We start from the raw sequence: 13,225 nt of genomic DNA on the forward strand, positions 1-13,225 counted from the left end.
GATGTTTATCCTGTATTGGTGTCACTCTAGATCTTTTATAATGGAATATTAATGAAAGAACTTTAATTTGATCAAAAAAGTATTTGGAGAAAAAGACATATTTACCTGCAATTACATCGATCGATGTCAGTTTGAATGCTTGAACAGATTACCTGATAATTTGCTAAAACGCCAGCAAACGAATCTAAGACAGATTAAATTATTCCTGGGTGTGTGGCATCTCAGTTGAAATGTTTGCAGTTAAAAAGTAGCAAAAATTGTGAACAAGAACACTGTTTTTTGATATTTTGGGAAAATGACAGAATCACCCTATGTCCATTTACATTTACATGGCAGGCTCATAGGACATTTTATTTTTTATCTCACTGTAAAGCTAGCTTTACACATATATACCCACACACTTCACATGTGCTTTTAAATGACCGTACCAACGTTCATATGTGCAATTATATATGTTGATAAATGACTATATTTATGCGTATGTATATGTGTTGCCACTGTATTCTTTCCTGTCTCCTTAGTTTTTTATCAATATGAATCTATTTCTCCTTAATCAATTTGATAAATTGATGAGTTTTATCATTATAATTTTGCCCATGATTATAGCATTTTTTGTTTTTTGTCTATATGCAAACATTATTCATGAAACCATTTGGTCCCTTCCCACAGAATGTTTCTTTAACATAGAGAGAATTAGGCTAAGTTACATAATTACCATGTAAAGTTCCAGTGTATGTCCATTTCACATTTTAAGAAACCGAGTCAAAATGAAATTAGAAGTGGGGAAGTTAAGACATCACCATAGAATAGATGCTATACATATAATTATGTGAACAGGTCCACTTTAATGCCTAAAACAGGTCTTGATGTGATACACATTTAAAATAATTGCCAGTAAAAATTCATTCAGGTATATATATTCCTTGACATCATGTCTTTAAAAGTAGTTAGGAAAACTAGCATGACCTGGGAGTCCAGTCTTGTGAGTTTTAATCATACTGTGGGGCCTCCTCACCCTAGGGAGGGGTTGATTTTTATTTGTGATTAGAGAGACCTCATATGGACTGCAGGTCAGCAGAGGGTGGAGGCAAGCCTGAGCATGACTACCTGGCAGAGCCTTCACTTCAGACCCAGAAGAGGGGTGAGTTAGGAAACCTCTGATGTCATCAGTGTGGACCTCTTATAAGACGATTTTGAAGTACGAAAGGCAAGCTAAGTCAGTGGCTCGTGTCACCTAGGACGAGAGAGAAGAAACCAATTTTTTGTTTAAAACTTTGAAATGTTCCTTTTCTCAGTGTAAGTGGAAAGTGAAGTCGCTCAGTCGTGTCCGACTCTTTGCGACCCCATAGACCGTAACCTACCACGCTCCTCTGTCCATGGGATTTCCCAGGGAAGAGTACTGGAGTGGGGTGCCATTTCCTTCTCCAGGGGATCTTCCCGACCCAGCGGTCGAACCCGGGTCTCCCGCATTGCAGGCGGACGCTTTGCTGTCTGACCACCAGGGAAGCCGTATTTCAGTGTTCGTTCTCTCAGTGTACCTCACGTTTTTCCTTCAAGTTCTCCATTTCATCTCTAGCACCTGAGAGCCCTAAGGATCAGGCGCATGTTACTTAATAAATGTTTGCTGAGTCAATAAACGACTGTGCAAACCTCTCAAATCTACCTTCAGTCTGCACCCCAAATTCACTTTCTCCACCGCTCTTAGGCTATTATGCAAAAATATGTGAAAGTAATAATGAATTATAATGTTTCTCTATTGAACATGTATCTTTTGTTTTCCTCTGTATATTTTAAAACTACTTTAATATTAATTTTACTAACGTAAAAACATCTCATAGTTTTTTAAAAAAGTGTTCAAATTCTTTAAAAAAAATAGCACAGATTTCCTCTTAAGTCCTAGTCTTAATCCCTACAGCCAAATTCTTGACTTTGACTCTTTTAGTGGATTTTTATTATATTTACTTGCGTATTTCTTAAAGGTTTGCTTATCCTGCCTTTCTTTGTTTAGCAATTTAACATACTGTTTATTGACTCTATGTATAATACCTGAGTATTTAGTTCTCTTGCACATATGTATACCATCTTTCCCTATAGTCATGCTTCACATGCAGTTATATCGTGGCTTATGTTTACTCTCTTGTTAGAGTTCCCATTATTCTGATTATATTCACATCTGAATGAAATGCTATATTATTACTACTTTTCTTTAGTCATAACCTTTTGTTTCTCCTGGAGTTATTAATATCCTTTTTCAATTTGTTTAATATACTTTGTACCTAATATAAATTATTCATGCATGCATGCTAAGTTGCTTTAGGCAGGTCTAACTCTTTGCGACCCTGTGGACGGTAGCCCACCAGGCTCCTCTCTCCATGGGATTCTCCAGGGACGGATACTGGAGTAAGGTATCCAGTATCCTCCAGGGCATCCTCCAGGGCATCTTCCTGACCCAGGGATCAAACCTGTGTCTCCTGCATTGGCAGGCAGGTTCTTTACCACTAGCACCATCTGAGAAGCCCATAAATGACTCATAAATGCCCTTAAATGGTCTTTCAAACTGTAACAGAACAGTCTAACTACTTTAACAAACAACTCCAAAAGCTCTCATTGGCTTATCTCAGTGTGAGTTTACTTCTTGCTCATGCCATGGCCCAGAGGGTGATGGTTAGGGTTTCTATGCCACACAATCATTCAGAGCCTCAATTTCTTTCATCTTGGAGATTTAATGTCTTCTAGGGCTTCAGAGCTCTTCACTAGTCTTTATGTCTGGATACCACTAAGGAAAGAGAGAAAGCATGGAGGATCTCACAGGTCATTTTATGGGAATGACCTGGAAGTGGTGTAGGTCACTACTGCCCACATGCCATTGGCTGGAACTCAGTTACATGCCTCCCTACCGGCAAAGGGCTACGAATTGAAATCCAGTGGGATGCTCAGAAGAGAAAACCTGGAACTGGATGAACACTCTGCTACATGGACATTATCCAAAATGTTTCAAGTGTACATGTCCATGAACTAATTATTTCCAGGAGACTTTGCCTCTGCCGTCCACTCTTCTGCTTCTATCCAGCCTGTTGTTATGGAGATTTCACTTCAGTCTCTCCTGTGCTGGGCCTTCATTTCCTGGGTTCCATCTCCTCTTTCTTGATTTATAAGCCTATTTTGGGGATCCTCCCTTAAACACAATAAAGGCATTATGTTTTTGGTTCTTTACACATCTAAACATATTTTAATCACACTTGGCTAACATTGTGTGTGGGTACACAATTTTCATTTCAAAATAGTTTCACTCATAAACTGTGAAGGCACTTAAGGAGTCTTCTGGATCCATTATTGCTCTTGAGAAATCCAATACAATTTTTATTATTTTCCTTTGTATGTTATCTGCTTTATGTTTCTGGAAGATGTTTTTGTTCTTTTTATTCCTGGGCTGCTAATATCTCAGAATGACATATCTTGGTGTGTTCAATAGCTTAACAAAAAATTATACTCCTGGACTGTCCATTTTATAATCCACCCATCTTTCAAATTTGTAAAATTTTGAGTGTATTTTGAATTTTGATTTTTTTTTTTTTTACTATGTTGAAGTCCACTTGTTTTTAATTCATTTTCTACAGGAGCAGAGTAAAAATGCATGTGTTCAGTTCATCTTGTTAAACCACAAAATATTCTAGTTTACTTTCACCAGAAAATAAACCTCAGTCTCCTGGAGGCTGAGTTGAGCAGATGGAGAGACTTATGTACAATTGGTTGATTGTATGGCGGTAGGGAAGTGAACTTTGGGTCCGGACATTCTGAATACAGACATCTAACCAAATCCCTGTGTTCACCCCACCAGCTGGCCTCCTTCTCCGATGGTATTTCCGCCTCCTCGGCTTGAGCCTTTCAGGTTACACAAGGAGTTACTGCTTCTCATCCATCACCCCTCCTACAGGCAAGCAGTATACAACTGCTCCTCTTCCTGATCAGTTACCCAGCTTCCATCTGACTTAGATTTTTCCAAACTGCCTATTGCAGTTTATTTATCTCTTGATTTCTCCTTATTTGTCTTTAAGATTTCATAGCATATAAAAATGTATTTTGGATGCAGATCATTTTTAAAGTCTTTATTGAATTTGTTAAATATTGTTTCTGCTTTATGTTTTTTGGCTGTGAGGCATGTGGGATCTTAACTTCCTGACCAGCGATCAAATCCACACCTCCTGCATTAGAAGCCTTAACCCCTGGGCCTACAGGGAAGTCCTCCAAATGTGTTCATTCTTGTGTCAGAGGAGATTGGGGAGGGAGAGGTGTTTAACCATTTTAAACACCCAGGTGCATTTATTTATCTCTTTACCTTAGTGCTGTATTTATTCAGTGATAAGCTTATTGAGAGAAACTATGTCTATTGAATTTGTGCTATGCAAACGCCAGGTGCAGAAAGGCTTTTTTTTTTTTTTTCTGTCACAGGATGCTGTCACCTTGTTTTCATGGTTTTCCAGGGTTTTTTATTCTGCTCTGTCTTTGGTCAGAGTGGCCTTCATGAAGTGGCTGGGAATCATTTTGCTCATATTCTCCCACTGCCATCTCCTCCTTGGAACCCTCTTCCCACAGGGAAGGAAAGGTCCACCCTCTGGAGTAGCTGAAGAGCATGCCCGTGTAACACTAGCGCCTCGGAACTAGAAACACAGGCCTTGTGTAGCAGGTGACTCCTAGAGAGTTGTCCCTGCAGGACTTAGCCCTACGAGGCAGCTGACACACTTACCTTTTAGAGAAGGTGAAGCTGGCAAAGAGAGCAGATGGTAACTGTGTGTGTTAGACTTTCTCACGAGAGGCACTTTCCCCTTAAGTGGAGGGCAGGCAGCACGGTGTCCTGACGACTGTGAGCTTTGCCTTCCGGATCAGCAGATCTGAATCCTACATTCCTGGACCTTTGGGATTCTGGGCATGTTGTTGGGACTTTCTCAACCTGAGTTTCTTCATTCTTAAAAATGAGGACAATAAAAAATAATAGATGCCTTGCCTCTTTCAAAGCAACTTTGTGAAAGTCCAGTGAGATGACCTAGGGATAAAGGCACCATCAGAGCTGTTGAATATGGGAAGTAACAGCTGGTAGGATTAAGTAAGTAAGTGAACACATAAACTAAGTGAAGAATACAGATCGCCATTTTATATCATGTACAGAGAATCATTGTAAATTAATGTGCTATGAAAAGAAGAATAAAGTCAAGGCTGTTTATGTATTTCTTTTCTCTCAGGCCCCGTAGACACACACAGCAGTACAGATATTGCTGATGCAAAATAGATTATACTATAAACATATATTCCCAGCATATATATTTGAAAATCTATAACCCGAACCTCCAATAATAGTTCCCAGTAGATCAGTATAGTATTTATAAATCAGACTTTACTTTGGGAGAAAGGAGCAGATAATTGTTACCAAAATAATGTTCAGACAACAAAAGACGCTTACTCCTTGGAAGGAAAGTTATGACCAACCTAGATAGCATATTCAAAAGCAGAGACGTTACTTTGCCAACAAAGGTCCGTCTAGTCAAGGCTATGGTTTTTCCAGTGGTCATGTATGGATGTGAGAGTTGGACTGTGAAGAAAGCTGAGCACTGAAGAATTGATGCTTTTAAACTGTGGTGTTGGAGAAGACTCTTAAGAGTCCCTTGAACTGGAAGGAGATCCAACCAGTCCATCCTAAAGGAGATCAGTCCTGGGTGTTCTTTGGAAGGAATGATACTAAAGCTGAAACTCCAGTACTTTGGCCACCTCATGAGAAGAGTTGACTCATTGGAAAAGACTCTGATGCTGGAAGGGATTGAGGGCAGGAGGAGAAGGGGACGACAGAGGATGAGATGGCTGGATGGCATCATGGACTCGATGGATGTGAGTTTGAGTGAACTCTGGGACTTGGTGATGGACAGGGAGACCTGGCGTGCTGCAATTCATGGGATCGCAAAGAGTTGGACACGACTGAGCAACTGAACTGAACTGAACACCCTTAAAGACTTTACTATACCACTGGTCTATGTGCTTTGCTGATCTGAACTCATTTACTGACAATAACCCTACAAAGGCATTTTATTCTCCCCACTTTCAAGATAAGAACACTGAGGCACAGAAAATAGAGCTTCTCCCAAATTTTCTTAGTAGAATAGACAGATTCCTGTGAAACCACATGTTTTCTCCAACACTGCTCTTCACTGCTTTGCTATGGTTTGCTTGCATTTGGTTTGGGTTTTAGGTTCTTTTGTTTTAAACTCCTCCGGCAGCGCTTCTCCCACAGTGATCCATTGCTGATAATGTCAGTGCCTCTCCCGTTGTCTCTAAGGCACTCTGTCAGAACTGGTCAAACAGTGAACACTTAAGCAATCACCTCACTGTTCACCAACATGTATGCAAGCAACACATTTGGAACTTTTTCACTTTCTTCACAGTGGGGAAAAATAAGTCAATTGCTATTGTATGTCTTCAACCTTGGGCTCTTACCATCAGTCTAAACACCAAAGATGTCTTAGTCTGTCTGAGATGTGATCTCAAAAGAGCCAGACAGGATCGTGGGTGTGGCCAGATCAGATCAGATCAGATGCTCAGTCGTGTCCGACTCTTTGCGACCCCATGAACTGCAGCACACCAGGCCTCCCTGTCCATCACCAACTCCCGGAATTCACTGAGACTCATGTCCATCGAGTCAGTAATGCCATCCAGCCATCTCATCCTCTGTCGTCCCCTTCTCCTGCCTCCAATCCCTCCCAGCATCAGAGTCTTTTCCAATGAGTCAACTCTTCGCATGAGGTGGCCAAAGTACTGGAGTTTCAGCTTTAGTATCATTCCTTCCAAAGAAATCCCAGGGCTCATCTCCTTCAGAATGGACTGGTTGGATCTCCTTGCAGTCCAAGGGACTCTTAAGAGTTTTCTCCAACACCACAGTTCAAAAGCATCAATTCTTCTGCGCTCAGCCTTCTTCACAGTCCAACTCTCACATCCATACATGAGCACAGGAAAAACCATAGCCTTGACTAGATGGACCTTTGTTGGCAAAGTAATGTCTTTGCTTTTGAATATGCTATCTAGGTTGGTCATAACTTTCCTTCCAAGGAGTAAGCGTCTTTTAATTTCATGGCTGCAGTCACCATCTGCAGTGATTTTGGAGCCCACAAAAATAAAGTCTGACACTGTTTCCACTGTTTCCCCATCTATTTCCCATGAAGTGGTGGGACCAGATGCCATGATCTTCATTTTCTGAATGTTGAGCTTTAAGCCAACTTTTTCGCTCTCCACTTTCACTTTCATCAAGAGGCTTTTGAGTTCCTCTTCACTTTCTGCCATAAGGGTGGTTTCATCTGCATATCTGAGGTTATTGATATTTCTCCCGGCAATCTTGATTCCAGCTTGTGTTTCTTCCAGTCCAGCGTTTCTCATGATGTACTCTGCATATAAGTTAAATAAATAGGGTGACAATATACAGCCTTGACGAACTCCTTTTCCTATTTGGAACCAGTCTGTTGTTCCATGTCCAGTTCTAACTGTTGCTTCCTGACCTGCATACAAATTTCTCAAGGGGCAGATCAGGTGGTCTGGTATTCCCATCTCTTTCAGAATTTTCCACAGTTTATTGTGATCCACACAGTCAAAGGCTTTGGCATAGTCAATAAAGCAGAAATAGATGTTTTTCTGGAACTCTCTTGCTTTTTCCATGATCCAGCAGATGTTGGCAATTTGATCTCTGGTTCCTCTGCCTTTTCTAAAACCAGCTTGAACATCTGGAAGTTCACGGTTCACATATTGCTGAAGCCCGGCTTGGAGAATTTTGAGCATTACTTTACTAGCGTGTGAGATGAGTGCAATTGTGCGGTAGTTTGAGCATTCTTTGGCATTGCCTTTCTTTGGGATTGGAATGAAAACTGACCTTTTCCAGTCCTGTGGCCACTGCTGAGTTTTCCAAATTTGCTGGCATATTGAGTGCAGCACTTTCACAGCATCATCTTTCAGGATTTGGAATAGCTCAACTGGAATTCCATCACCTCCACTAGCTTTGTTCGTAGTGATGCTTTCTAAGGCCCACTTGACTTCACATTCCAGGATGTCTGGCTCTAGGTCAGTGATCACACCATCATGATTATCTGGGTCAGGAAGATCTTTTTTGTACAGTTCTTCTGTGTGTTCTTGCCATCTCTTCTTAATATCTTCTGCTTCTGTTAGGTCCATACCATTTCTGTCCTTTATCGAGCCCATCTTTGCATGAAATATTCCTTTGGTATCTCTGATTTTCTTGAAGAGATCCCTAGTCTTTCCCATTCTGTTGTTTTCCTCTATTTCTTTGCATTGATCGCTGAAGAAGGCTTTCTTATCTCTTCTTGCTATTCTTTGGAACTCCGCATTCAGATGTTTATATCTTTCTTTTTCTCCTTTGCTTTTTGCTTCTCTCCTTTTCACAGCTATTTGTAAGGCCTCCCCAGACAGCCATTTTGCTTTTTTGCATTTCTTTTCCATGGGGATGGTCTTGATTCCTGTCTCCTGTACAATGTCACGAACCTCATTCCATAGTTCATCAGGCACTCTATCTATCAGATCTAGTCCCTTAAATCTATTTCTCACTTCCACTGTATAATCATAAGGGATTTGATTTAGGTCATACCTGAATGGTCTAGTGGTTTTCCCTACTTTCTTCAATTTAAGTCTGAATTTGGCAATAAGGAGTTCATGGTCTGAGCCGCAGTCAGCTCCTGGTCTTGTTTTTGCTGACTGTATAGAGCTTCTCCATCTTTGGCTGCAAAGAATATAATCAATCAATGATTTCGGTGTTGACCATCTGGTGATGTCCATGTATAGAGTCTTCTCTTGCGTTGTTGGAAGAGGGTGTTTGTTACGACCAGTGCATTTTCTTGGCAAAACTCTATTAGTGTTTGCCCTGCTTCATTCCGTATTCCAAGGCCAAATTTGCATGTTACTCCAGGTGTTTTGCTTAATAAAGATGTGTTCAGAGATTGTGTGTGCTCCCTGGTTTCCTCTGATCTCATAGACAGGACCCCTGTTGACTCAGCTGCAGATCTCTGAAATGACTGTAGGAGGCAAAGGTGAGGTGAAGCATCCTTGTGAATGGATTCCTATGAACAGACCCTAACTTTTAAAACACGGATTTCCTTCTCAGCCTTTTTATTTCCGGAGGCCCCTCTCCCCTCTCCACTGGCAACTCCTTGGTCTCTAGTTAAGGAAGACCTCCCCTCCCGGAGGAGAAAATGCAGTGCCCTAGAGGCCGTTTTCACAGTGCCCAGGGGCTCTTTGGAAAAAAATCCAAGAAAACATCGAAATCAAGGACTCAAAATGAGCTGGCTGCTGGGGCTTGGAGACCCACAGAGCCGAGAACTCGGAGCAGAAACCGAGCGCCTTTGAGTCACCAGCAAGATTAGCCGGAGGTGCGCCCAGCACGTCCGCCTTAGGACTGGGAGACACGCCTTCGTCAGACGCGAGCCCTGCAGATCCCGGGCTCGGCGGACTCGGGGGTGGTGCTTCCAGTCCTGCCGCTTGCAGTCCCGACGGGCAGGGGCTAGGGACCCGCCGGCTGTTGGAGCGAGCCAGAGCCACAGGTTGGGGGGAAAAAAAATCGGAGCGGTGCCCGGGACCGTCGCCCTGGAAGGCAGACCCCGGGCCGTGGCTGGTGTCCAGGAGTTCCAGGGCTTGGGGAAGGGGGAAGGAAACCTCTGAAACCCGACACCTCTCGCCAAGGAAAACTTCGCAGGCTGGTGAGTTGGGGCGGCCAGCCGGGCTGTTATTGCTGGAATGTGTTCCCACCCACTCGGGGGTTTGCTGAGCGGCTCGCCTGCGAAAAGGAAGTGAGACGTGGATGGGGAGACGTAGGCCGGCGGCGACGGACCCCGGGTCTGGAGCGGGGTTCGGGGTGTGAGCGCCCTGGATCGGCGGCTTCCACCCGGGATTCTGGTGCAGGCGTGGTAGGGGCGCGGATGTCTCAGAAAACTGGCTGGTGTCTGTCTTTGTTTTGGTCCTCGCCGATCAAACAGCTGGTTGGGATTTTTAAAAAAGAACCTGGCTTAGCAATGTCAGTTTCCTTCCATCTGTATCTCAAAGACAACCGAAATAACAATTCTTCATCATCATCGTGTTTCGAGGTTCATTTAAGGAGAAGTCATTTCGTGAGGTGAGACAAGGGATTGTCCGTCCTCAGGTGAAATAGCCCCAGAGAAATCAAGAGTCTGTCTGATAGTTTTTTTTTTTTTTAAACCTGTTCTTTCAGAATTGTGATCCGGGTATTGCAGTCCTAGAAGGGTGTGTACACGTGTGTTTGTTCAACTGGTCATAATAAATGAGCTTCCAAGAGTTTCCAACTCCGCACAAGCTATTGAATCAGGTGGAATGTCCCTAAGCAGAAGCTGGAGTCTCTGTCCCTAAGGAAAAGGCTGAGTTTGGTCAAAGTCATCAGACTTGCTACTAGCTGTAACCACTGGTTAACATTGTTACTGCTTTTTATTTCGAGACCTAAAATTAAGGATATGTATGATTCCAGTTGTGTATCTGCTGCTGCTGCTGCTGCTAAGTCGCTTCAGTCATGTCCGACTCTGTGCGACCCCATAGACGGCAGCCCACCAGGCTCCCCCGTCCCTGGGATTCTCCAGGCAAGAACACTGGAGTGGGTTGCCATTTCCTTCTCCAATGCATGAAAGTGAAAAGTGAAAGGGAAGTCGCTCAGTCGTGTCCGACTCTTAGCGACCCCATGGACTGCAGCCTTCGAGGCTCTGAGTTCTTAGCAACAAAATTATTATTGAACATAATAATAGTTATAGATTTTTAGTCTGTTTCAAAGATGTACTGTTCTTAATATTCAGTTACATTCATACATCTTCAGTAATATTATAGATAAACAAACATATATCTATCTATCTATATATATATGTTTTATGTGCACGGTTATAGAGTTCTAAATTTGAAGTTAACAGAAAAGTTAACTTCAGCAGTATAGCCTCAGGCATTTCAGTTTATTGAATTTTCAAGCTACTGTAAAGTCCAAATTGTAGTAAGAAGTGAGAGTCATACCTGCCTTGTGCTGTTCCCCCATATACTTATTTTTCACAGTTTCCTATCATTAATCCTCTACCTGGAGGGAATCAGTACTTCTTGAAGGCAAGAAGAGATTTTAGGAATGACCAAAACAAGTTAATCTTGGCAGATAGTTTAATGTTAAGGAGGCTTTTCTGCTTACGAACTGACAGTGGCCTCCCATAAATGTTACCATCTTTGCTTTCGAAAGAACAGAACCTTGCCAATGAAACCGGACAAGCCTGTTCTCAAAGATGCCAAGAAGGAATCAAAGGGTATCTGTCATATGTAAGCAAACCACAACTCCCTCATAGGCCATTTCTGGAACAGGAATCTGACTACCTGATAGGGAAGGTAACTCTAATATAATTGATCTGCTCAGCTCCTTGGCACACCAGCTTCTATTAAAATTATCTACTGGTTTCTGAACTGCTTTTCATTATATTTAACTGTACTTCTGGAAAGATAGAAGCCATCCAAAGCCCCAGGTGGTTCAAAAACAGAACTCTGCTGTTTTCCCACCTTCAGCCTGGGAGACTTTTGGTTGGGTTTTTGGTCTTGCAGATCAGGACAGCATGAAACATAGACCAACTATTCACATAAAGCTCAGCTCACAATTAATCCAGTTTCTTGAGTTGATTCATCAAGGTAGGTTAACCAACCTTGGTTCTGCTCTTAAGCAAGTAATTGCAGTTTTGAGAGACAGGAGAACAATTACTGTAAAAACAGACAGGACAAACTAGGTGTTTCCCATGAAGGGTAAGTCATTGTTGGAGTTGGTGGCTGAATGGTGTAATTTTTTCACTCATTATTAGGTGTAGAATGGAGCTGACATTTATTCTGTAGTAGGAAGTAGCAACACCATGAAGCATAATAAAAACCAATTGTAAACTCCGTAAATGGAGTTGAGAGAATTACTAAACTTGTTTCACTCCCTTTGCAATCATTATTCATATTCTTTAAATATTAACCATCTTTCATAAGCCCTCCTTAAATGAAGGAAACTTGTCTGGATTATCAGTAATGAAAATAAAATGCTGTTTAACACATAGCCAAAAATTTCTAAATAAGTTGTCTTTTCTAAGTAAACAACTGGTGAGTGTAGTTGAGGAAAAGAACTTACATTTCTTGTTCACTTCTTAAACATTTACTAATAGTGTCAAGCCTTATTCTGGGCTCTGTGTGAACAGAAGTGGACCAAATGCACAAGAGTGACTGGACTCCAGAGAACTTGCCTTTTACTTTAGAGAATAAATGGATGTGCAAGTTAGATCTGTGATACATTGGAGATAAGAGCTAGACGAGAATGTAAAGCAGAGAAGGAACGAACAGTGGCAGTGACACGCCCAGTCAGTGTTGAAACTTTAGATCAGGTGCCCAGGGAAAGTCTAACTGAGAAGGTGACATTTGAATGTTGGTCTTACGGAAGCTCAGGACAAGGAGGAAGAGCTGTCTAGACTAAAGGATCAACAAGCAAGAGTTTGCCTGGCAACTTCCAGAAGTGGCAAGGAAGGCTGTCTGTGTCCCTGGGGGCAGGGTCGTACTGGGGCAGGTCACAGAGGGCTTTGAAAGCAAGCATGTTGGCTTTTGATTTTTATTCTGAGTGAAGGAAGGCGACACTATCATTTAGATATTGTCTGTTGAAAAGAAGCTGAAGTTCCAATACTTTGGCCACCTGATGTGAAGAGCCAACTCGTTGGAAAAACCCCGATGCTGGGAAAGATAGAAGGTAGGAGAAGGGGGCAACAGAGGATGAGATGGTTGGATGGCATCACTGACTCGATGGACATGAGTTTGGGCAAACTCTGGGAGATGGTGAAGGACAGGGAAGCCTGGCAGGCTGCAGCCCAAAGAATCAGACACAGCCTAGGGACTGAAAACAACAGAAGAGACTAGAAAGCAGGGCTAGAGAGGGGCACAGAGTGAGGCTGGAGAGACCACCTGGGTGAAGTGAGTGTAAGTCGCTCAGTCATGGCCGACTCTGTGTGACCCCATGGACTATACAGTCCATGGAATTCTCCAGGCCAGAATATTGGAGTGGGAAGCCTTTCCCTTCTCCAGGGGATCTTCCCAACCCAGGGATTGAACCCGGGTCTCCCGCTTTGCGGGTGGATTCTTTACCAGCTGAGCCACAAGGGAAGCCCACCTGGGAAGTCATTGCAAAGATGGGATAAGGTGTATC

The 13,225-nt window shown here is 42.5% G+C and overlaps 1 protein-coding gene across 5 annotated transcripts in view; it reads left to right on the top strand.

Moving 5' to 3' along the window:
• Positions 1 to 13,225, top strand: part of RAB27B (RAB27B, member RAS oncogene family) — a 178,360-nt gene that overhangs the window by 101,101 nt on the left and 64,034 nt on the right. For 4 of the 5 annotated variants that reach the window (XM_086372444.1, XM_086372447.1, XM_086372446.1 and 1 more), the window contains exon 1: positions 9,454 to 9,734. The exons of the other annotated variant lie outside the window; for it this stretch is intronic. The gene's annotated coding sequence lies outside the window, so the exon portion shown is untranslated. Of the gene's footprint in view, positions 1 to 9,453; positions 9,735 to 13,225 lie in introns of those variants that run through there. 5 annotated transcript variants of the gene reach the window in all.

The sequence above is a fragment of the Bos grunniens genome, chromosome 24 (genome assembly GCF_055505025.1).
Source record: "Bos grunniens cultivar Pamir isolate PY7600 chromosome 24, Bosgru_T2T1.0, whole genome shotgun sequence".
NCBI classification, from domain to species: Eukaryota; Metazoa; Chordata; class Mammalia; order Artiodactyla; family Bovidae; genus Bos; species Bos grunniens.